This window comes from Rhipicephalus microplus, unplaced genomic scaffold (assembly GCF_043290135.1).
Source record: "Rhipicephalus microplus isolate Deutch F79 unplaced genomic scaffold, USDA_Rmic scaffold_12, whole genome shotgun sequence".
Lineage (NCBI taxonomy): Eukaryota > Metazoa > Arthropoda > Arachnida > Ixodida > Ixodidae > Rhipicephalus > Rhipicephalus microplus.
In genome coordinates, this window is record NW_027464585.1 from 42,758,063 (window position 1) to 42,782,498 (window position 24,436).

Sequence of the window (24,436 nt, forward strand, 5' to 3'; positions counted from 1 at the left end):
ACTTAGAATACTGTAACAGAATAACTAGCAGTCATGGTGGCGTGGCCATTTTTATATCTCCTGGTCTTTCTTATAGGTGAAAACATCATTTGCACTTGCCTGTAACTAATTGCAAATCAGTTTGGATTAAAGTCACTAATTGCTCTCCATCTTGCGATCAGAGAGATTTCATACTTGGCTGCATTTACCGATATCCCTCATCCTCAGTCGAAGATTTTTTTTCTAATCTTGAAAATGTCCTACATATCATTTCTCTTGAGCATAAAACTGCCATTTTAATGGGTGACATCAGCATTAACTTACTCGATTACACTTCACCTGTTGTTATTAGTTACACTAGTCTACTGCAAAGCTATGGATTTGAGTCCTTAAATGATGTCCCTACAAGGCAAGTTCCCAGCGGTGCTAGGACCCTGATAGATCATGCTTTTTCTAACTCGCTAATATCTCCGCACGTGAAAGTTCTCGACAGTGACATTACTGATCATTATCCTTTTCTCCTACGCTTCAATCGACAAGTACAGCCTTGCACTCTTCTTCATTCCAAATATGTACTGGATAAAGAGAGTTTCATAACTGCCATAGAGGACTTAGATTGGACCGAGGTTAAATCTTGTAATGATTCTCAAAAAGCGTTTTCTAAATTTTTTTCCTTAATTATATCACATATCCGAAAATTCACTTTCAAAAAGAAATGTAACAGAATATTAGCATTTTCTCACAATCCGTGGATGTCTCAAAAGCTATTAGCTGCTTTACGTAGACGCGACAACCTCTACAAAAAAAATTAAAGTCAGCCGTTCAATACTGAGTTATTGCCCGCTACAAAAATTACGTAATGCTGTAAACAAGCACTTAAAAGCTGCGAAACGCTCTTTTCTAGAAGAAAAAATACCGCAAGCAGGTAATAATGCTAAACAAAAATGGGACATTGTAAACTGCTTTCTAAACAGGGATTCTCGCCACCAGGTATCCAGAATGGTAATCGACAACATTGAATTTAACTCGCCTATTGACATAGCTGACGCTTTCTGTTCCTACTTTTTTAGCGCTGACGCACCCTGTCCCACACAAATCACACCACTTAGATGCCTCCCTTATTCGTTTTTGCTTTTTCTCACTACTCCTGAAGAAATACATAATGTCATAAAACACCTCCAATCTACCGGTGCAGGAATTGATGAAGTCCTGCCTGCTCATATAAAACTCATTTCGCCCCTAATTTCTGATATATTGTGTTTCATCACGAATTTGATATTCAAGAGAGGCACATTTCCTAAAGCGCTTAAACACGATAAAATTATCCCAGTTCATAAAAAAGGTGATAGAACATTGATTAATGATTACCGACCCATTTGCATTCTGCCCTTTTTGGTAAAGTTCTTGAGAAATTGATTGGAGTACGCCTAACCAATTACCTTGATAAATTCAATATTCTGTCCCCTTGTCAGTTCGGCTTTCGTAATCATTTCTCTACTGATCTAGCACTCATTCATACAACCGATCAACTAAAAAAATTCATTGACAAAGGTTTATTTGCAGGATCAGTATTCATCGATCTAACAAAAGCATTCGGCAGTATAAATCACATCATTCTCTTTAATAAACTTGAAGCGATTGGTGTATGTGGTCCTACTTATGCGTTGCTAAAAAGCTACCTGCATAACCGCGTTCAACTTGTGTCCACTTCTAATGTATATCCTAAGAAATTATTTACTAATATTGGTGTCCCTCAAGGATCCATTTTAGGACCACTCCTGTTTTTAACTTAGATAAATGATCTTCCTAACTGTCTGTCCTTAACTAATTTCATTTTGTATGCTGATGACACTACCATATTTACTTCTGACAAAAGCATTTCACTTCTCGTCGACAAGCTAAGCACTGACTTGAAAAATGTTTCAAGTTGGTGCAGTGCTAACTTGTTAACTATTAACGCAACCAAGACTAAATTTGTAGTATTTTCAACGCATGAAAAATATTCAGCATCTTTTCCTTCGTTGACTTTTGGCTCGTACTCAGTCCCTGCGCTCCTTTTCTCGGAATTTCTCTCGACTTTAGCTTGAAATACATAGATGATTTTTCTGACATCAAAAAGAAAATAGCATATGGCATCCGCGCTCTGATTAAAACTCGTCCATACTTCACATGTTCCACTTTACTGTCACTCTACTATTCATTCGTTCATTCTCATAATAATTATGGCATAATGTTCTGGGGTAACACCTATAACACTCATTTGGCTTCCCTTCAAGTACTACAGAACCAATCCATAAGAATGATCATTAACAGTTCACGTTTTTCTAACAGTAAATGCCTACTTCATAATAACAACATTTTGACCATTTCACAGCTGCTCAATTACAACTTAGGTATCATATTCTATAAATACATAACCAAGACACTACCTCCTATCTGCTTCTCATCTTCGGAGATTGTTGCTCATAGTAATACTAGATTTGCACGTAACAATAACATCCTTTTGCCTAAGGTACGTACTAATTATGGCAAACTAACTGCTGAATTTTCATCGATAGCATTTAAGAACACAATACCATCTGTTATTAAAAATGCTAGAAACTTGCATCACTACAAAAAAAAACTAAAATCACACATTATGCATGCCTAGTTTTACTGTTTCTTACCATAGCGCTACCTTGTTTGAATGTCCACATGTTATGTATTACAACTTTTTGTATTCTTTATCAGTTATACTCTTCATATTATTCATTGATTCATTTAGTTTTCTTTCATGTTTGTTTTCCTTTGGTATGTATATATTGTATGTGTATATACAGCAAAGGACGCAAAGCAGCAAAGGCAGCAAAGGACGGCGCAGTTGTCTATAAGGAAAACAAGTTTATTGGAGCGAACTTGAGCTCCCCTAACAACTGAAAGAATACACAGACGGCAAAGCAGCGGTCGGCAAAACGACATGCACCCTAGTGAGCGTCGGTGATCAAATGTCGCGGCGTCGGCTGTGTGGAAATTTATATCCCTCGGCGCGAGGGTTTCCGGAATAGTCGAATTGTATCGAGAACGCTGTGATAGCATTTGTTCGAAACGCTGTTTGTTCGAAACGCTCGAAACGCTGTTTGATAGCGTTTGTTCGAAACGCTGTGAAAACAGTGATAGCACAGGCCGGCGCAGCCAGGCCGAAAAAGCAAAACACAAATAAACAAACCAAATGCATGGTTCGCGGGATTACCCCCCTCTAAGAGTGCATCGACCCGATGCTAACATAAGGGACAGTCCAAACAAATTAAAATAAAAGTTCGTCATCGTCCGTAGAAAGGTTTTAAGCGAACTACATGGACGATTTCGGGCCGCGTGCGTCGTCGTGATGTACGGGAGTCACCATCAGGGATCACTTCGTACATTAGCTTGCCAACACGTCGTAGAATCCGGTAGGGTCCGAAATAGTGTCGTAGAAGTTTCTCACTGAGTCCACGTCGTCGAATGGGAGTCCGAACCCACACACGATCTCCAGGATGGTACTCAGCGTCTCGGCGTCGGAGATTGTAGCGTCCAGCATCCACCAGTTGCTGGTCCGTTATACGAACTCTAGCGAGCTGGCGGGCCTCCTCCGCACGTTGGAGGTATCCTTGGACGTCGGCGTTGAGGTCGTTGTCTTCTACGTGTGGAAGCATGGCATCGAGCATCGTAGTCGGCCGTTTTCCGTAGATGAGCTCGAACGGTGTCATCTGCGTGGTTTCTTGGATAGCCGTGTTGTACGCAAACGTGACGTACGGGAGGACTTCGTTCCACGTCTCATGTTCAACGTCGACGTACATAGACAGCATATCCGCGATTGTCTTATTCAGCCGTTCCGTTAGTCCGTTCTTTTGGGGGTGGTTCGCCATCGTTCTTCGGTGATCCGTGTTGATGTAGCATAAGATTCCTTGCATGAGCTCCGCAGTGAACGTCGTTCCGCGGTCCGTGATTAGGACCTCAGGGGCTCCATGTCGCAGCAAAACTTGGTTAATAAAAAACTTTGCAACTTCTTGTGCAGTTCCCCTTGGAAGAGCGGTGGTCTCTGCGTAGCGCGTCATGTAGTCTGTCGCTACGACAATCCATTTGTTCGCGAATCGGGATGTAGGGAACGGGCCCAGAAGGTCCATTCTGATCTGTTGGAAGGGCCTCGTTGGGACGGCGATCGGCTGCAGAAGTCCGGCGGGTCTCGCCGGTGGTGTTTTTCGTCGCTGGCAGTCACGGCAGTTCCGGACGTAGTGGGTGACATCGGATGTAAGGCGGGGCCAGAAGTATTTCGCCTTGATTTTTGTAATCGTGCGAGCTGTTCCGAGATGTCCGGAAGACGGGTCGTCGTGGCACGCTTCCAAAATTTCGTCACGAAGGTCTGCGGGGATGACAAGTAGATAATTCGTTCTCGTTCCGGGGTTGAGATTCTTCTTTACTAGGATGAAGTTTTTGAGGCTGAACCCTGGTAAGTTGCGCTTGAACGCCCTAGGCACGGGGACGTTGCGTCCTTCGAGGTAGTCGATCATGGCGCGGAGGTCAGGGTCGGCACGCTGCTGGGCGGCTAGGTCGCTCTCTGTCACGACTCCGAAGAATGCGCTGTCTTCATAGGAGTCCTGTGGTGGTGGGTCGACGGTGGCGCGGGACAGGCAGTCGGCATCGGAGTGTTTCCTGTCGGATTTGTAGAATATTGTAACGTCGAACTCTTGCAGGCGCAAGCTCCACCGCCCAAGACGGCCAGGGGGGTCCTTCAAATTGGCGAGCCAACACAGCGCATGATGGTCTCTCACAACCTTAAACAGTCTACCATAGACGTATGGGCGAAATTTTGAAATGGCCCATATGATAGCCAGGCACTCCTTCTCGGAGGCAGAGAAGTTTCTCTCCTCCTTCGACAGACCACGGCTTGCATAGGCGATTACCTTTTCGTAACCGTTTTGCTTTTGGACGAGGACGGCACCCAAATTGATATCACTGGCGTCCGTGTGCATTTCCGTTTCGGCGTTTTCGTCGAAATGAGCGAGCACGGGCAGGTTTTGCAGGCGTTGTTGCAGCTCGCAGAATGCCTTTTCTTGATCGTTTTCCCAGCTGAAAAGGGTGCTTTCTTTCGTCAGACGCGTGAGTGGCTCTGCAATGCGTGCGAAGTTTGCGACAAAGCGCCGGTAGTATGCGCACAGTCCGCGAAACCTTCGCACACCCTTCTTATCTTTCGGCCTTGGGAAGTTCGCAATGGCTGATGTTTTTGCCGGGTCAGGTAGGACTCCCGCGGCGTTCACGACGTGACCCAAGAACTTGAGTTCCTCGTACGCGAAACGGCACTTCTCAGGCTTCAGCATTAACCCCGATGTACGAATGGCCTCGAGTACCGATTCCAACCTTGTGAGGTGTTCGTCGAAAGTCCGGGCGAATACGAGAACGTCGTCGAGGTATACGAGGAGAGTGTGCCACTTCAGGCCTGCTAGCACAGTGTCCATGACTCTCTGAAACGTTTCGGGCGCCGTGCACAGAAATGTGCACGGTGCCCGAAATCGCTCCGGCCGGAAACATTCGGACGCGGACGCCCTATCCTGTTCGCCCCTACCCCCTGACCCAGACTGCTGGGAAAGTCTAACCTGTGATGCCACTGCCGTCACCATCGCCGACATGCCATCTGAGCAACGCAAGGACCCTTGGGTTGCTTCGATTCTAGACATCCTGGCTGGGCGGACGGCTTCCCCCCCTTCTCGCACGTTGCGTCGGCAAGTCGAGCACTTCGCCACTCGCGACGACGTGCTGTACCGACGCAACTATGCACCCGGTGGACGTCAGTGGCTACTCGTGATTCCACATCATCTGCGATCCGAAATTTGTTCCACGTTTCATGACGACCCCCAATGTGGCCACGCAGGTTTCCTGAAGACTTATTCTAGCATACGTCTCCGATATTACTGGCGTGGCATGTACTGTTTTATACGACAATACGTTCGGGCCTGCTCGACGTGCCAGAGACGAAAAACTCCCCCTTATCACGCCAGCCGTACCTTGTTACCCTTACCATGCCCGTCCCGACCACTCGACCGCGTCGGCATCGATATCTATGGTCCCCTTCCCAACACTGCTGATGATAACCGTTAGATCATAGTTGCCGTCGACCATCTCACGCGGTATGCCAAAACTTCATCCCTTCCCTCGTCTAGAGCAAAAGACGGGAAGGTAATGACAGAGCGGGCATAGATAAACGTTTGCCTTACACGTGCATTCCTTATCTTCATGCCTTCTCCCACCGCATGAAAAAGGTGGGACATAGATTCGGTGTTAATGTCGTTTTTTCGTCCAGGAATAAGTTGGGCCGAGTGTGTGCAATGGTGGATAGGAAAGCTGAAGGAAAAGAAAAAAAGTGGTATGTTTGTGTGGTCAAACACCGGGAAACGTTTGTAGAGTGTGGAATTGGTGCGGTGTATCTTATCCCCTTATCATGTGGTAGGTGCTATATTGGGCAAACTGGAAGATGTTTGAACAACCGACTAATGGATCACAGGGCATCGCTGAAGGCTCACCCTTCGTCGAATCTGTGCCTACATTGCAGGGATTGCAAGTGTTCCCCTTTATTTCACGAAACAAGGGTGTTGTCACGGCACAGGGATAGGACAGCGAGAGAAGTTGCGGAGGCTTTTTATATACACAAGTATGGCGACACGTGTGTTGCGAGGCCTTCGGTGACTTTGCACCAACTAGAGATTGATTATCTCACTGCCAACTTCTAATCTTTCACGTCATGTTTTTCTTTAGGTATATAAGTGTTTTTTTTTTTTTTTTTTTTTTTTTTTTTTTTTTTTCAATAAACTGTCAGTTGCTAGTCTGCGCTTGTGTGTGTGCCTTCTCTGTTTCTTGTCGATTTTTCGCGCAGTTTTGTAGTGATGATTTACCAACTCGCCCAGCGTTCAGTACTCTTAAGCAAAAGACGTTGCGACTTTCGTACTTCACAACATCGTATTACGTCATGGAGCACGTCGGGAGTTACTGAGCGATCGTGGTCGCGTATTCTTGTCAGATGTCATCACAGCATTGCTGCGTGAGTGCCACGTCGTTCACCGCACTACAAGCGCCTATCATCCCCAGACCAATGGAACGACAGAGCGCTTCAACCGCACCCTTGGTGACATGCTGTCTATGTATATCTCGTCAGACCACTCCAATTGGGACCGAGTGCTCCCGTTTATCACATTCGCCTATAATACCGCCATTCAAATCACTACTGGGTTCTCTCCTTTTTTTCCTCCTTTATGGACGCGAACCTTCTTGCACTATAGACACCATTCTTTCGTACAAACCTGACTCCTCAGAGTCCACGACTTTGTCTCAAGTCGCTACATACGCTGAAGAATGCCACCAACTGGCAAGATAATTTACAACTCAAGACCAAGGACGCCAAAAGCACCACCATGACGCATCAAATAACGCTACTTCCTACGATCCAGGTTCACTCGTCTGGCTGCATGTCCCTTCTGCTACACCTGGCCTTTCTACCAAGTTGGTCCCCAAGTATCACGGCCCATATCGTGAGCTACAAAAAACGTCACCAGTGAATTACCTCATTGAGCCACTGGAACCATCTTCTGACCAACGTCGTCGTGGCCAGGAAATAGTCCACGTCTCGAGACCTAAGCCCTGCTACGACCCTCCCGTGTTTACTTGTCCATAAGTCGCCAGGATGGCTCCTTATTTCGCGGAGAGTAATTGTAATGAATTAATGAATCTGAATAACGGACGCTCTGCTGGCAATGAAGAAGACGATGATGATCGGTGGCTGTTGTAGTAGCTCGCGCACGCCGCTCGCCATTAGCCAGACCTACCTGAAAAAGCACATTTTGCCAAGCTGCGTCTGAACCTTTTTCGACGTACAACACCTCTATTTTAATATATATATTTCAATGTTCTGTTGCAATTATGCTTAGTTTATAATTTTGATTATTGCTTATATTGCCTCTAAGAGTGTTTTACCTCAATTTGCCCTTAACAGGAGGTTCCGATACAGTCTTTGACTTTGGGACCTCCTTTTGTATACTAAACACATGTCACATTCTTGTATTTACACCAATAAAAAATCTGAAATCTGAAAATCTAAAACCAACTGTTGATGAGATATTTCAAAAGCTCTTGATGAGACATAATGATATCCATGCCAAACTTGTATGCTTTAGAGCACGTTTAGATTCATCAAAATCTTTGATAAGCACCTTTGGAGTGTGTGTGAATAATTTAGAATGTAAAGTAAAGCAACTAAATGTAAAGCAACTATAGACTTAGCAGGGTGTAAGTGAATCCATTCAGGAGTCGGTAGATTCCATTCAGTGGTCAATTAACATTCATCACTCTAAACTGGTTGACCTTGAGAATTGAAGTCACAGAAGTAATCTTTTTGTAATCGGCATTAATGCCGCTGACAGTGAATCTGAAGCAGAGCTACGTGAAAAGGTAGTGAAAGGCATATTTCATGATAGATTAGGAGTGAATTGCACGTCAATTGCAAGGACTCACAGATTAGACAAGCCGGTATCAAGCAGACCTCCTATTATACTTTATTTCCAAGATTATACAGAAAAGCAAACTGTTACATCAAGCACGAAAGCTGAAGGGAACCAAACTTTGTCTTCAAAACGATTACTGCCCTGACATGCTCCCCAAAAGAAAGCTACTATAGGCAACCTCTAAGGTGAACAGAGAAAAGCGGTAGCAAGTTTGCTCTGGTCTATGATAAGCTTCGCATTAGTAACACCCTTTTCTTTTGGGAAGACTCGCTTAACGCACGTAGGAAAGTGTCGCATGAGAGTACCGCAAAGCACCCCAGCTAGTGCTTAGGGGAGCGCCAACTTCGCTTGCTTAGCTCAATGCACGCTGTATAACCAATAAAATTGGACAGCTGGAAAATATTTTACTTCCGCATGATCCACACGTAGTTGTGATGACATGCATCTTGGTCACACGAAGTCATTAGTAATAGCAAGATAGTGCCACCTAATTAACAAAATTATCAATGTGATCATGGTTCTTGTGGTGGTGGAGTGGCTGTCATCATCAAGCATGGCATTGATATAGGTATTCTGGAGCGTTTTTCAGTGAGAGAGAGTCTGCTTTTGAAACTCATTTTATGGTATGTCATTTTTCCTCAGTGCTGTTTATCGATGTCCTACTGCTGAGGATTCTTTTATGAGTGATTTGTATAATCAACTACAGTCGAGTCCACATATAACAGCCCCACTTAAAAAGAACTTTCGCTTAAAACGAACAATATCCGCGTGACCGTGAAAATATACATAGGTTCTATGGCACAAAATGTTCGCCGTACTAGGTGATACGAACATAGATATGATGGCCGAAAATGCAAAAACTAGAGAATATGAGCAGTTGATGTACTCTTACGCATGCTCGAATATGATTACCCTACCAACACGAGTGACCGCTTCTAGTGCCACCCTGTTGGATGTTTGTATCACCAATGTATATGCTCCTACTGTGACTGCTGGTGTCATGTCCGTCGACATAAGTGATCACCTTCCAATTTTCTGTTTTCTGTCCTGCTCCAAGAAATTCAAGCGTAGCACCTTTTCCTATCGTCTCATTGACGAAACGACGATAGCGCTATTTCGCTCACTTATTAGCGAAATAAGCTGGGAATCTGAAATGCTTGAAAGTGACCCAACTAAGGCATACAATTCATTTTTCGATAAAATGATTGCTGGTTACGATAAAGCTTTTCCGCAACTTAGTGTTACAAAACGATCTAAAAAAAAATTAGGAAACCATGGGTTAATGCTGCGCTTCTCAGAAAAATTAAAAGAAAAAATCAGATGTACCACACATTCATTAAAACACGGAATATTAATCACTTAGCCGAATTTAAGACTTATCGTAATCAAGTAAATTCAGAGCTAAGAAAAGCGAAGGAAAAATATTACGAAAGGGTTTTCTCGCGTATATATACGAATCCAAGAAAAATTTGGCAAGAAATTAAGAAGTTGTCTGGAGCGAATGCTACTTGTGAAAACGTACGAATATCTTCGGTAAATGGTGCTCTTACAGCGGTGAAGGTGCCAGTGCCCTAAATGCTCACTTTGTTGAATGCTGTAACAGAAGTTTTTTTGAAAATCCCGAGTATGTAAGACTCGCTGTAACGAAACAATCTGTGCCAAATTCTTTTGTATTATTTCCTACGACTGCAGGTGAAGTTGAAAAGGTAATCAGTAGTTTGAAATGCAATGCAGCTGCAGGATTTGACGGTATACTGGCATCTCCCATAAAATATGTATCGGATATTATATCTACTGTCCTAGCCCTTATTATCAATAGAATGTTCGAATGCGGAATTTTTCCAAGCAAACTTCAAATAGCCCGTGTCTCTCCAATTCACAAAGTAGGTGCAGACGATTCTGTAAACAATTTCCGACCTATTTCAATACTACCACTCTTCTCAAAACTTTTTGAGGCTGTTATAAATTCACGACAGGAACGTTTTGTAAATAAGTATGCTATAATCAGTACATCTCAGTATGGATTTCGAAAAAATAAATCATGTGAGGATGCACTCCTCAAAATAAAACATCAAATACTACAAAACATTGAAAATCGTTTATACACGGTTGGTTTATTCCTTGAGCTCCGTAAAGCGTTCGACAGTGTGAATCATGAAATACTGTTATCTAAACCTCATAGCTATGAGATATGCAGTACAACGTTAGATCTCATGCGAAGCTACTTAACGGATCGTTTTCAGTATGTTTCACTTAATCAGGTGACCTCTCCATATCTTAGAGTACAGACTGGCGTACCGCAGGGATCAATACTTGGCCCGGTATTATTCAACATATATATCAATGACCTCCCAAGCATTTCACCTACACCGAACATAGTCATGTATGCGGATGACACTAATCTTTTCTTTTCAAATTCATCCCTACAACAAATTGAAAAAAATAAATGATTCTTCAGATTTATTATCTGACTGGCTAAAGTTAAACAAACTTCAATTAAATGTCAGCAAAACTAAGTATATATTATTTAAACAGATAAATAAGCCAATGCCTGTCAAGATTACTGTTTTATTTAAAGGAGAGCAGATAGAACAGGTATCAATGCAGAAGTTTTTGGGGGTATAGTTTCAAGAAAACCTCTCTTGGGACAATCATATCAATAAACTCAGCAGCGACCTCAGTAAAGTCGTAGGCTCTATGTATAAAATTAGTAGTCTTATACCACTAACACTAAAGATGGCAATGTACTACGCCCTCTTTCACTCAAAACTTAGCTATTGTGCATTAATATGGGGAACAACAACTGCAAAAAATTACAGCAAATTAATAAAACTGCAAAAAAGGGCAATGCGAATTTTCGAAAACTATCACGGTAGTCCGCGAGATTTACCCACACACAATCTTTTTGAGAAACACTCGTTAATCAGAGCAAATCAAATCTACTATTATAGATTACTTTTGCATATAAAAAAGCACAGGCTCCATGTTAGTAGCCTGCCCGTTTCTCCCCTTAGATATCAATTACACCACCAAACGAGAATGCCACCACTTATGCGAACTAACTACGGGCGTCAGGACCTTGAGTATCAATTACCCCGGCTATTGAACATCGTTGAACATCATATGAATTTTCATGCACCCCGCTTTAAAAAAATCTATAAAGAACTTTCTGTTACATTCCACGATAACTTATCAATAAAATATATTTGTCTAATTTTCTACGTGTACCGCATATACAGTTTGTGCTACAATTTGAAAGTTCACTATTTAATGCATATAGGTATATATTCTTGGAGTGTCTGTTTCATGAAGAGTTTTCATGTGTGATGTCTCTCTGTAATGCTTTATTTGTAGTGACAATTATGTACATGCATGTTCTGATTTTTCTGGTTGCTCTATTGTTTGTATACTTGCATCGCATGCAAACATGTACAGGCATGCCGAATGCGCATGGGAGTAGGAGCCTCTGTCAGGCAATACGGCCTTTAGCTCTTACTCCTCTTTCTGTATCAGAAAAAAATAAATTTCACTTCAATGCAATTCAAAATTGCACTTACAACGAACGTCTCCGAGCGCAGCTGATCGCTTACAGCGAACGGAATCGCCGGTCTACAGACTTCCCGAGAAACCAATTTCGACCATCCATCAGGCATCAGCGAGGTGCCCATACATTCTTATTGTTAAACCCTGACCCTGCCTCCGTGCCCCTTTAGTTGCCGCTGTCCCCGACCACTTTTTGTTACGCACCCCTCCGTCCTTTGTCCCCCCACTACTCTGAGCACCCTGCATCACCAGACGAGGCCCGTGTTTTCACACTGCCACCGATCTTTCGAAGACCGGTCGGCCATCCCCCGTGTTTTTGATCGCTGGCACTGGTTGGCGTCGCAGGCCTGGAGTGACCAGACCATTTGTCAACATTGTCTGCCATTGACTGTATCCGATAGTCTGCGTCTAGGGCACGCGCGTACGCTACCCCACTAACTTTGATAATTTGCGATTCGTTTCGTGATTAAGACTTGTTCTCGCTCACTTCACACTCAACTCAGCATGCCTTCCGCGAGCGTGCGGAAGCGAGAGAATGGCTGTTAATATACGCAGAACGAATCGCGAAATATCGAAGTTTGTGAGGCCACGCAAAACCGCCGGTGCAACGAAACAATTTTTTGACCACGGCCGCCGATTCTTCAAACATTGCCACCCGCACCGATTCAGATGGCTATGCACTTTTTCCAAGTTTTTCTATGTGCGACTTTTCGCGAACCTTTCAAGCAAGCTACCAGACCTGCCTCCTTCCCGTGTGTTTTGGTTTTCAAAGTCGTCCTTCCGCCGCATCCTCGTGTCTCTTTATCGCAACTCCTTGCCCTTCTCTCGCAAGTCTGCTCTCTTCTCTTGATCACAACCCCTTCGCCTGTCTCCACCGCTTCGCGACGCCAGAGAACACCTACCAGTCTATGACGCCCACCACGCCCACCACGCTGGCTCAAACTAGTTTCGTTTTCTGACTGGAAACGGGTCCAGAGCTATTCCACGCGTTCTGGCATGTGTGTCGCGTGTGCGCGTCTTGCGCGCTCTTGGTGTGCGCGTGTGATCAGGATGGCAGACGGTTGGACTAGCACGCTTTTTTTTTCCTGCCGCTCAACAAAATGTCGAAAGTGTGACCGCTTGGCTTGGATAAAAAAAAAAATAAAAGGTTGCGAAAAAAACATGACTAGTACGCAGTATTTTTCCGAACTCGAAGAAAAATGGTTAGAGAGTGCTAGGCATCAATGTTTTTTAATGACACACTACCTTAGTTCACGGATTCAAATACTGATAAATTTTGGCATTACCTTAAACAAAGTAATGATGGAGTTTCTAAAATACTAGTTGATGAGGTCTCAATAACTGCTCTGACACTAATTGCTGATCATTTTAATAAATACTTTCAAAGTGTCTTTCCCGAACCACAGTATTAAAAACTGCGCAACCTGATAACTAAAATTCCAGATAACGCTCTCATAACTCATGAGGGTGTTGGGCAAACGTAACTTAACATTGATCCCAAGAAACCGTCAGGGCCTAACGGCATTAGTAACTTATTCCCACGGCGCTATGCAGAACAAATTACTGACTTTCTTACTGCTCTTTTTAATTCATCACTCAAAAGTGGTGAGATACAGGCCGCTTAACGTACAGTTCGTGTTGTGCTGATTTTTAAAAAAGGTGACCGCCACTCCTTGTTTAACTACTGTCCTGCTTCTATCACTAGTAGTTTCTGTAAAGTGTGCCAGCTATGACAACACATTTTTATCGGAAAATAATATTTTGTCGTTCAATATGGCTACTGTAACTCAGCTTGTGTCTACAGTGCATGAATTCCCACGGTTTTTAAATATATCTGGGCAGACTGATATGTTTTCCTTAGATTTGACAGGGTGCCTCATGACAGGTAAGGCCTTTGACAGGGTGCATCATGGAAAACTTTTGTTTAAGCTCGAAAATATTAGGCTACCTTCAGGAATCGTTAAGTGAATTTATACATATTTAAAAAACTGAAGTCAATTTGTGTAGGTCAGGAATTGTGCTTCTTCTCTGCGTGTTTTTTCCGCTGTGCCACAAGGTAGCGTGTTGGGCCCCTTATTATTCTTAATTTTTGTTAATTATTAAGTTGACGTCGCACATAAGGACATATCTCTTTGATTATTTGCAGATGATTGTGTTGTCTTTAAAAAAATATGTAGTGTAAATGACCACGTGTTACTTCAGCAATCTCTTACAAGTAAAGACGGTTGGTGGCAAAACTGGGGCATGGAACTTAATAGTGACAAAACAGTTCTTCTGAGGATAGCAAGAAAACATGCTCCAAGACTTTACACTTATTGTCTCCGCAATAACCCACTAAAAGAAGTAGAAAAATACAAGTACCTAGGAGTCACTATGACGAAAACCCTTACATGGTCAGATCACATTGCAAGCATATGCACGGCTGCACTCAGGAAACTGCGGTATCTTAAAAAGAAAGTTAAATGTTCCACGAGGAAGACCAGATTATAGGCATTTCTATTAAATCAAAGCATGAATATACCTCAGTTGTTTGGAACCCTCAATGTAAAAAATATATCTTGCTTTAAAAAGTTCAACAGAAGGCGATCAGATCCATTTCACAAATACTATAAAAGACACGATTTGTAAATACAAATTATGCAGCTTAATGACATCCAAACATTGGAATCTCGAAGAAAAATTAACGGTTAATGTTTCTACACAAAATTCTTTCTGGTAAAATTACAATAAGCCCAACTGTGTGAAACGTCTATCTTCTAGAAAAACAAGACATAACCATAAATATTCACTGGCGCCTGTTTTTGCTCGTATTACTGCTTTCAAAAATAGTTTTTTCCCTAGGACTATTGCCGACTGGAACTCCTTACCAATAAGTGCTTTTCAATCCGAAGATATTGAAAAACAACTTGAAGCTTTTTAGGGGTGAAGCTCCTTATGGTCAAGCAATGTACCCTGTCCATCTGCGTGACACACTTGGCACATACCCACTCAAGAGTGGGTATGTGCCACAGGGGATGCGAGATGGCAGTACTTGGAGTGTTCACTAAATGGACGCACAGACGAACAGACGCATAGATGGTTGCGCGGACGGACGGAAGCAAGAATGAACGGACGGACAGACTGAAGGCCGCTTTGCCCCACTCATCGTCATTCACTCCGTGGATATGCTGTGATTTTTTTTTTCTAGTTTAGTTTTGAATAATGAATATGGTGTGTTAGCAGTGGCCGAGTGAATTATTTGTAGACTTTTGCTGCATATGTTCATTGCTTATCTGCCATAATACTGCTCGCTAAAACCTCTATAAGTTGTCTGATTATGTCATGCGACAGTGTAGAACTTTCTATATTTTTTTGTTATTGTTGCCCTGTCTGTTGGGGCCTAAGTAAAGGCCTGCAGAACCTGTAAATAAAATAAATTAATTAAATTAAACATTCTATAAGCATGCCCACAGGCCCCCATGAGAGGCGAATCCTTGCACGGGAGTGGATAGAATATCGCGCTCCTCAGCTCTGACTAGCAATCACAAGCCTGCTTAATATGGCAGGCGACCCCGCCACGGTGGTCTAGTAGCTAACGTACTTGGCTGCTGACCCGCAGGTCGCGGGATCGAATCCCTGCTGCGGCGGCTGCATTTCCGATGGAGGCGGAAATGTTGTAGGCCCGTGTGCCCATATTAGGGTGCACGTTAAAGAACCCCAGGTGGTAGAAATTTCCGGAATCCTCAACTACGGCGTCTTTCATAATCATATCGTGGTTTTGGGACGTTAAACCCCATGAATCAATCAATCAATTAATATGGCAGGCCAGAGACGCCACCAAGGCCCATAGGATAATGGTCATCGTCTAGGCTGGGTACTTCCCCTCGTATAAAAGAGGAGAAGGAGCTTTCTGCTAATTAAAGTTTGTTAATCATCATCTCTTCAGAGTGCCAGAAGACGAAAGAGTCCTCACGTATTTCTTTAGAGGGGTCAGTGAGGACACCGAGAAAGTTATAGGACTTCCTTTCCTTTTTTCCCTTAGACCGTCCCGTAATTGATAATATGCCAAAATGAAAATGTGCTCAAGCACAGGTGCATAGGGACACTCCAGATTATTCTTGACTACACCCCGTTTCTTAACATGCACGTAAATATCAATAAGTACATGGGCGTTCTTCAATTCTGTTTCGATGTAAAAGAAGCCGCAGTGGACCGAAACTGAGCCTACTCCTTCATTTGGGCCTATTCGCCTTTTGCATTCTGTGTGGCGCCCTCTGGCAGACAGGAGAAACAAAAAAAAGTGGGGTAGTGCGCCGCACGTCTGCTGGTACTGCCACCCCTACCTCCATACAGCACAGCTCAGGGCACATGTGCCCTGAGCGCCGTCGGAGTGTTGCGTTGAGACATGGAGCCCCCAGGGCGTGTTTATAATCCCGGTGGCTTCTTTTCTGTGACCAACAGATGGACTAAAACGCCAGCATACATGAGAATGCCAAGACCATACTTGAAAGCAAGAGTAACTGGAAGAGAAGTTGTTTACTCGGGTCGTGGCATATACAGCAAACAGCCCAACAGCCCAAAAGATCAACCGCTCTCTTAGAACCCTTCCCCCATTGTATACACATGCACTGTGCTCCACGGTGAAATGTGAGAGGGAGAGTGGGGTCATTAACTGCCCCGCGAGTGCTTTGAAGACACCACTACTACGTAGTCCCAGTTTCCCCTGAGGAAGAAACCAAGTTGGTTCCGAAACGTCGGGTTTCTTCACAAGCGTTTCGTTGGAGTTTCAATCATTTCCTGGCATCAAAAGATGTATGTAGTATCTTGAACGTCATTCAAACTGTGATGCCATGCCTTCGCATGACGAATCGCAGTGCACGCGAGTAAACTAGCTCTTGTGCTTAACGTCATTTTTACTAGTGAGAAATATATACACATTGCAGAGTGAAAGTGCAGGGCAAAAGGATTTAAAAACAGCCTAGATGAAATGCCAGGCATAAGTAGCAAGACAGGAGACTTGTACATAATGCATTACCAGTAATAAAATACTTTTTTTTCATTCAAAATGACTAACAGGCCCATATTAAGGGCATTGAGTAAGAAGGACATCAATGCATTGCAATACAAAAGATGCCGACAGAAAGCCATGTAATTAGTTCCCTTTTTTTGTGGTATTGTAAAATAGACAATTAGTTATTTCACACTCTCACTTTCCGAGTAAGTCAGTTACATTTCCTTGTGGCTGATTAATGATAATCACTCCCTTTTTTTTTAAAATCAAGTTGTAACCAGTATTCGTGGTATTCTTCATCTTGAAAAATATGTGATTGCTATGTAGGTACGACTTGCCCTGTTATATGGGGGGCGTGTCCCTACAAAGCCTTTTCCATAGCCTTACCTGCAATGGCTTACCCGAGTGCCAGCAACAGCGAAGTGTAGTGCTTTATAATGGACATGGACAGTAGCATAGAAGAATTGTGTGCTTCGATACTTGTGAGCTGGTGTACACAAGGTATTGCTACATCATAATACGCTTTTCACCACCAGCACATGCTCTGCGAGAGCATTCAGTGTAGCAGCTGACCTCTTAATGAGAATACGAGTAAAAAACAGTGATGATAACATTGAAAAACAACCCCTGGTGAAACTTAGAAATGTGGTGGTTTGGGCTATATGTTATGACATGACGGTAGTTATAGCACGAGAACAAAACGATGACAAAGTCGTTCTGTTCTCACGATATAACTACCCTTATGCCCTGGTGAAAGTTGAATAATGCTATATCGGTAGTCTCAGTAAACCTCTCAAGCTTCATGCAAGTTTCCTGCCTTTTGTCTACCATGCAAGCTGCAAAGTTTTCCAGTAAATTTGTGGTATTGTGCTTTTATATTAAAATATCTGAAGTAATGCAACAGTAATTGGTTACAATTTTTATTCCACAATTACTTTTGTAGAGCTGTGTTCTCACGATATAACTACCCTTATGCCCTGGTGAAAGTTGTATAATGCTATATCAGTAGTCTCAGTAAACCTCTCAAGCTTCATGCAAGTTTCCTGCCTTTTGTCTACCATGCAAGCTGCAGTATTTTTCCAGTAAATTTGTGGTATTGTGCTTTTATATTAAAATATCTGAAGGAAAGTAATGCAACAGTAATTGGTTACATTTTTTATTCCATAATTACTTTTGTAGAGCTCTAATACCACTGTAATCAGTTACATTTTAATGAAATAATTGTAATTTATTAGTCCTTTTTCTGTAACGTGTATAAATCTGCTAGACCAATGGTTCTCATATGGGGGTTTACCAAGCCACTTTTATGATTCGCGAAACCCTCAACTGCTCTTTTTTTACATTTTTTTAGAGTTTGGTCTGGTCGTGACTCAAAGTAAATACCGAAACAGGTTGAATGTGCCTGCAGATATGCAACTATGTTTAAACCTGACTGCGCCACGTATTGATGAACTGTCCAAAATGAAGTGATGTGGCACGTTTGATGTTTATGGTAGCAATAAAAAGCAACTGTTTCATGCTCCAGTTGTGTTAATTTACCTTCGTACCCCCCTCTTTCTCTGCCCTCAGCTGCAAGTGGTCTCCCATCACTTCCACTAGTCCACAAGGGGTCCCCGACACATCCATGGCTGAGAACCACTGTGCTAGAGGATTCGCACTTAGAGCTGTTTCTGCTCCTATACACTCATGTTGTTTAACAGGTAAGAGGGAAGGTAATACATGAGGGTATTGATGATGTTTTATCATGTAATGAAGCTTTTTTTTTTCCCACGTGGTTGTTGATTTGTTTCTCTGCCTTGTGTATTTGTTCATTTTGTATGCATTTCTACTGCTGAAGATATAGGTTGTCTTTGGTTATCCTGGCTCTGTGAGGTGACAGTGGGTGTACAGGTTGCTCTTGTGAGCAGCACAATGTGCTCTGTGCTAAGATGTAGGACAGCAAAATAGTGTGTATGCACATACAGGTTAAACAACAAAAGTATACATGCTTGCATAGCTACCATAACTGGCATTTATAAATTCAGGTGTCCATTACAATCAAACACATGTTAGGAATGAGCATACACTGCCATTTGCATACTATGGATGTGCCAATAGCTTCGATGCATTTCTGTTGCTTGGGTGAAATGGGCAAACAAGCATGTAGGCAAAGAAAAGAACACTGCAAAGAACACTGCAAAGAACACTGCAAAGAAAAAAAGAAGAGACAGTATGTTCTGTCTTTCATGCTTTATTTCCTATTTTGCCTAAACGCTCCAAGTGCTTCGAAGTTCATGATTCCAACTAGTCCAGTAGCTGCTTTATATCATGGATTCTTGAAAAGGCATCATGCTTATCAAGATTTGATTTTATACTGGATATTTCTCACTTTCTCTCTGCATGTGTTCTTTAGAGTGCAGGCGAGACAGGCCCTGTGCTAGTGGAGCCGAACAACAGATGTTCCCTGCAACCATGCATTGAAGGTAGTGAAGATTTGCAGTGTGAAAAAAGCCAGAAAATTATTAAAGAGATGTTTGATGGTAAGAGTGAATGCATGCAAAAAATACGACATTCATTTTCATAGAAATATGATGGTGTATCGCAAGTGTAATGTTTGCCTTTTCATCAAAATGTAGTGTCGAACAATCCTGTGGGAAAATATAGTGAGCAATTTCCAGCCTACATTGAGTTGCATATTTATATGAATGAGGTTGCCCAAAGCAGATTACATATGTATAAAAGAAATCTGAAGAAATTATTTTAGACGAAGTTTTCACCAGTGGAAAACAAACATGTATAAGCGCTTTGTGGTAGAACCCTCGCTTGCCACGCAAACGACCTGGGTTCGATTCTCACTTAGACCCAGATTTTTTTTTGTCTTTCTCGATTTTTATAGCCACGCAGAAGATTATTTTTCACTCACCACCAACAACCCTGACACCAGAATTTCTGTGAAACGGTCTCTTTAATGCTATCGCATTAAAAAGAAAGTGGCCATACAAAGCATGCAAGGCATTCATATGCAAAGTTTCGTTCGACCCCATTTTTTCGATAAGGGGAGGGCTCCGGAGATTTTTTTGTAATTAGATTATACAGCAGAAAACTTCTGAATGATACACTTGTTTAATTTAGTCAAGGCACCTCTTAGGAGTATAGAGCTCCATAAGATGACTAGAATGACAGCTAGACAAACATTATTCATACTTTCCCTTACTTGCATTTCAATTCATGAGCCTCATACTAGCAATAGTTATTTTATTGCTCTTTTTGAGCTGATGTTACTCATTTTGAAATTTAGGTCACATTTTCCCACATGTATTGTAATTTTGCAGCTGTTCGGCCCTTAAGCCTTGACAACAAGGCAGCCATTTTTTATGGCGCTATGGGCCAAGCAGAGAATAAAAACTGGCATCAAGAATGCACTGTACGACTCACAGCATCAGTTTTTAAGCAGGTGCTGCGGTGCTGAAAGCCTGACGGTACTGTGAAGGACATTCCTCGGCAAGTGAGCACTAAATCGCGAGGACAATGCTGTTCAAGCTTATGAGCAAATAATGGCACGAAGGGACAGATCTATGACTTGTGTATACACACAGCAGCATGTGCGTCCCCAATATCCATTCATTGCCACTTCTCCTGATAGAATATGGTACTTGAAGGTGGTTACACAGGCCTTCTGGAAGTTAAGTTTGCTTCAAATGACAGAATTTTTAGGCAGCAAACAGCTCCTGTAAAGTGTTGCTTGAAAATATCTAGAAATGCTGCAAGTGCGAATCGCCAGTGAGCGTTAATTTAGTGTATATCATGTTTTCAGCGTACCCTTGTTGAGCGAGTGAGTGCTGACACAAAATGCATCAAAGGATCCTACAGTGGTACGGCATCAAGATTTGTGTTTGCCTGATGACAAACACTATGATTCCCTAGCTCCCTTACAGCCCCGACTTCACACCAGCAGACTATTTCCTATTTTTGAAAATAAAATGCTCCCTCAGAGGAAAATAGCATGGGACCCTTAGCGCTGTCAAAAAAGCTCATACATGTGCCATTGAGTGAACAGGCTAGGCCCTATACCTGACATGCATTTTAAAGCTTCTTTAAGGCCCATCTTCTATGAAAGTACATATAAAGAGTATGGCTTTCATTTTATTTGTTGGCATATCTTGTAATCCAGCTAGAAGGGCAACTGAATTTCGGGTGTTGTTCTGTAATTTTCCTTTAAGAAAGCAAGTAATCTTTTCAATATTTTCCAAGTTAAACTGCCAAAACATTAAAACAATTATGAATACGTACACAATTCTAGTTGAGTAGCTGCGTATTGTATGGTTTCCCCGTCAAAAAATTTCCTGACCAACTGAAACTTTTCAATTTGATCCCATTGAAACCAATTGAACATTTCCAATAGGGCCGATTAGAGCTTTCCAACTGTGTTTTGGGACATCAATTAGAAAATTCCAATGGGTTCAATGGGTCATCCTGTTGGGTTTGATTGGGTCTGACCTGTATTGATCGAGAAATGCATGTAAGCCATGAGCACACATGCACCACTGTCAACGAAACTAATCTTAGATAATGACAACACGTGGTTATCAAGCTGCATACTATATATAAGCGTTCCTTGTTTGAATAAATGGTCCTATGTTACTGGCTTCCACTTGTCACAGATCTGATACATGGTGTCAGAAGTAGGCGCGTCGCTCTGCGACATAGATGAAATCGGCCCACAAGCTGCAAGCAGTAACCGGACTATGCAATTAGAAGCCACGACCGCCCGGCAAAATTGAGCATTAGCAATGGAACTTCTCAAGGCACCAGAACCCTTGCTGCTATCTGGAAACTAGGCAAAGAACTGGGAGAGATTCAAACAGAAGTTTGAGCTGTTCTTGAAGGCGACATCACCAGCGAAAGAACCCAGGACTCCAGTTGTCAAGACCGTGCTCCTGCTGAGCTTTGTGGAAGACGAAGCACTCGAGGTATTCAACAACTTCTATTTTTCTGAAAGTGAAAGCAAGCAAGATTATGAGACGGTTGTGAAGAAGTTTGATGAATATTGCCAAGAGCACCAAAATGAGGTTTTTGAGAGATATCTGTTCCGCATTAGGACACAAGCAGAAGGCTAACCCTTTGAGCATTTTCTACGTGACCTCAAGAGACAGGCACGCAGCTGCAACTTCGATTCCTTGACAGTATCTTTGATACGGGACCAGATAGTCTTCAGTACAAACAACACCAAGCTGCGCAAGTGCTAAAACGAGTTGCACCGAGATCTTACGAGGTGGCCACGGAGGACGGCAGAAGGTTTCGAGGTAACCGGCACCACCTACTGAGGACAGGTGAGCAGTATCGGGAAGACTTTGAAAGTGAGTCGTCATCGAGCGATGAACATGACGGCCTCGACGAGCCAGGATGGGCTCGGCATGAGCATAGTGACGAACATCGAAGGCCCAGTAACAGATCATCCGAGCAGCCGCCAGCACAAGTTTCAGTTCCTCAGCAAGAAGTACTTCCTCCCTACCCAGGTCTGCTCGGGAGACACAACCACCGGATCAACTACGCTATGATAGTAACTTTAATCAAGTAACTTAAGTTGTTTTGTTTCCCGCGGGAAGATGTATCGATCAAGAAATGCTTGTAAGCCATGCGCACGCATGCACCACCATCAACAAAACTAATCTTAGATAATGACCACACGTGGTTATCATGCTGCATACTATATATACGCGTTCCTTGTTTGAATAAACGGTCTTTTGTTACTGGCTTCCACTCGTCACAGACCTGATACATGACCAACACAACCAACTGGTAATACAAGCAACACCCAAATGAATTGACCAATTAGACTAGCAGGTGAACCCAGTTCCTCCATTGGAAACAACACAGAGTTCTTATTGGATTTATCACTTGTGTGGTTGTGTCTAAACAACTCAAACAATCGATAGCATAAAGAAACCCAATCCAAAATTTTTGACCAATTAGGTTGATTGGTCGGACTAATCTTGCCAATTAAAAATACAGTGTTGCTGTGAATTAAGAGTCTGATTTATTAATCTCATTGGAGATGCATCAAAATTAAGAAACCATGTTGTCAGATTTCATGAAGTTAGCATTAGTGAAGGCTACCATGAAATTAAAAATTTCTCCACATACGATATGTTCATCTCTAAACATAGCCTCACTCAACATGCCAGTAATTTCAACCTAGTGAGTTGTGCAGGGCCCCCGAGAACAATACGGTAATTTTTGTGGCCTACTGTAAAGTGAACAGATGAAATAAAAGACACACCTTGTACATTATATTAAAATGTACACATATTTTATTTTAGAAGTAATATTATAATTGCAAAAATGTTTCTATGAACTATTTTCTTGTCTTACAGCTTTACTAATTTCTGTGATGTCTAATTGATACCAATTGTCAATAAGGAAGTCCAATTGGAATCAATCGATGGAATTCCCATTAGAACCATATCTGGTATAAAGGGTCCTTAGCCCATTCCCATTTATAAGTTTTACTATATAAAACTCGACTTAAACCCTGGTGTGTAATTCTCTCCACAGCATATTAAGTATAATTATTATCGATTCAGTATACGTAATAGTCCTACCCGGAACTGTTCAATATGAAGCACCGATTGGACCTACAACAATTTCCAATTGCTTATATTGTTACGTGAAGGTACACGCGAAACTAGGCATTTGAAGATATATGAAACGCAGCGCCAACGCGCAAGCCAAAATGGAGAACAAGTGCTGTGCCCTACACCAAAATTACGTCATCTTTCTCCGCGCCTATCTAACCGCTTTTGTGGGACATTGTCTCATTACATAACCCCCGGGTGCTGAAGCACCTTCTCGGTGCTTTCTATAATGTTGCCGAGCGGTAAAGCTTAAGGCGAGATACATGAACAATGTCTGTAGACAGTGAAGGGGAGGAGGAAGAAGACTCGAGCGGGGCTATCTCGTAGGTCACATCTGTCACCTGGCGCAATACGCGGTAGAGCCCCGAGTAGCGGGAAAGCAGTTCTTCAGAAAGTCCAATGAGCCTAGTTGGAGTCCACAATAGCACAAGAGAACCCGAAGTAAAGGAAACTTGGCGATGATGGGAGTTGTAACGCTGCCACTGCTGATCTTGCGATGCTAAGAGGCGCTGACAGGCAACTTCTCGTGCTTTTCGAGCTCTGGTGATACAGTGCAGTCCACTTATAACGATATCGAGAAAACCTAAAAATATGATCGTTATAACCGGTGATCGTTATATCTGGACTGCCGCCATAAAATCGTCGCCGGACGTACCTTTTGTAGCTCCAGGCTTCATTTCGCTATTTTCACCAATTAATAAATATTGTAGATAATAGGATGTCAAAAACAAGACTTTATTTCTTACTCCGAAGAACGCATCACGGGTTCGCTGAGGAAGAGAGACTGACCGACGGCGGGGTGGGAG

The 24,436-nt window shown here is 42.6% G+C and overlaps 1 protein-coding gene and 1 long non-coding RNA gene across 7 annotated transcripts in view; one reads left to right on the plus strand and one right to left on the minus strand.

Annotated features, from left to right (window-relative positions):
* Positions 1–24,436, minus strand: part of LOC119168181 (uncharacterized) — a 411,631-nt gene that overhangs the window by 145,223 nt on the left and 241,972 nt on the right. The window lies entirely within an intron of this gene.
* Positions 1–24,436, plus strand: part of LOC119166775 (uncharacterized) — a 110,699-nt gene that overhangs the window by 63,095 nt on the left and 23,168 nt on the right. Inside the window, exons 2-4 of one of the 3 annotated variants that reach the window (XR_012888504.1) lie at positions 18,586–18,716; positions 19,409–19,535; positions 21,657–22,997. This is a non-coding gene — a long non-coding RNA (uncharacterized LOC119166775). Of the gene's footprint in view, positions 1–18,585; positions 18,717–19,408; positions 19,678–21,656; positions 22,998–24,436 lie in introns of those variants that run through there. The other 2 variants (XR_012888503.1, XR_012888502.1) reach the window with 2 other exon arrangements.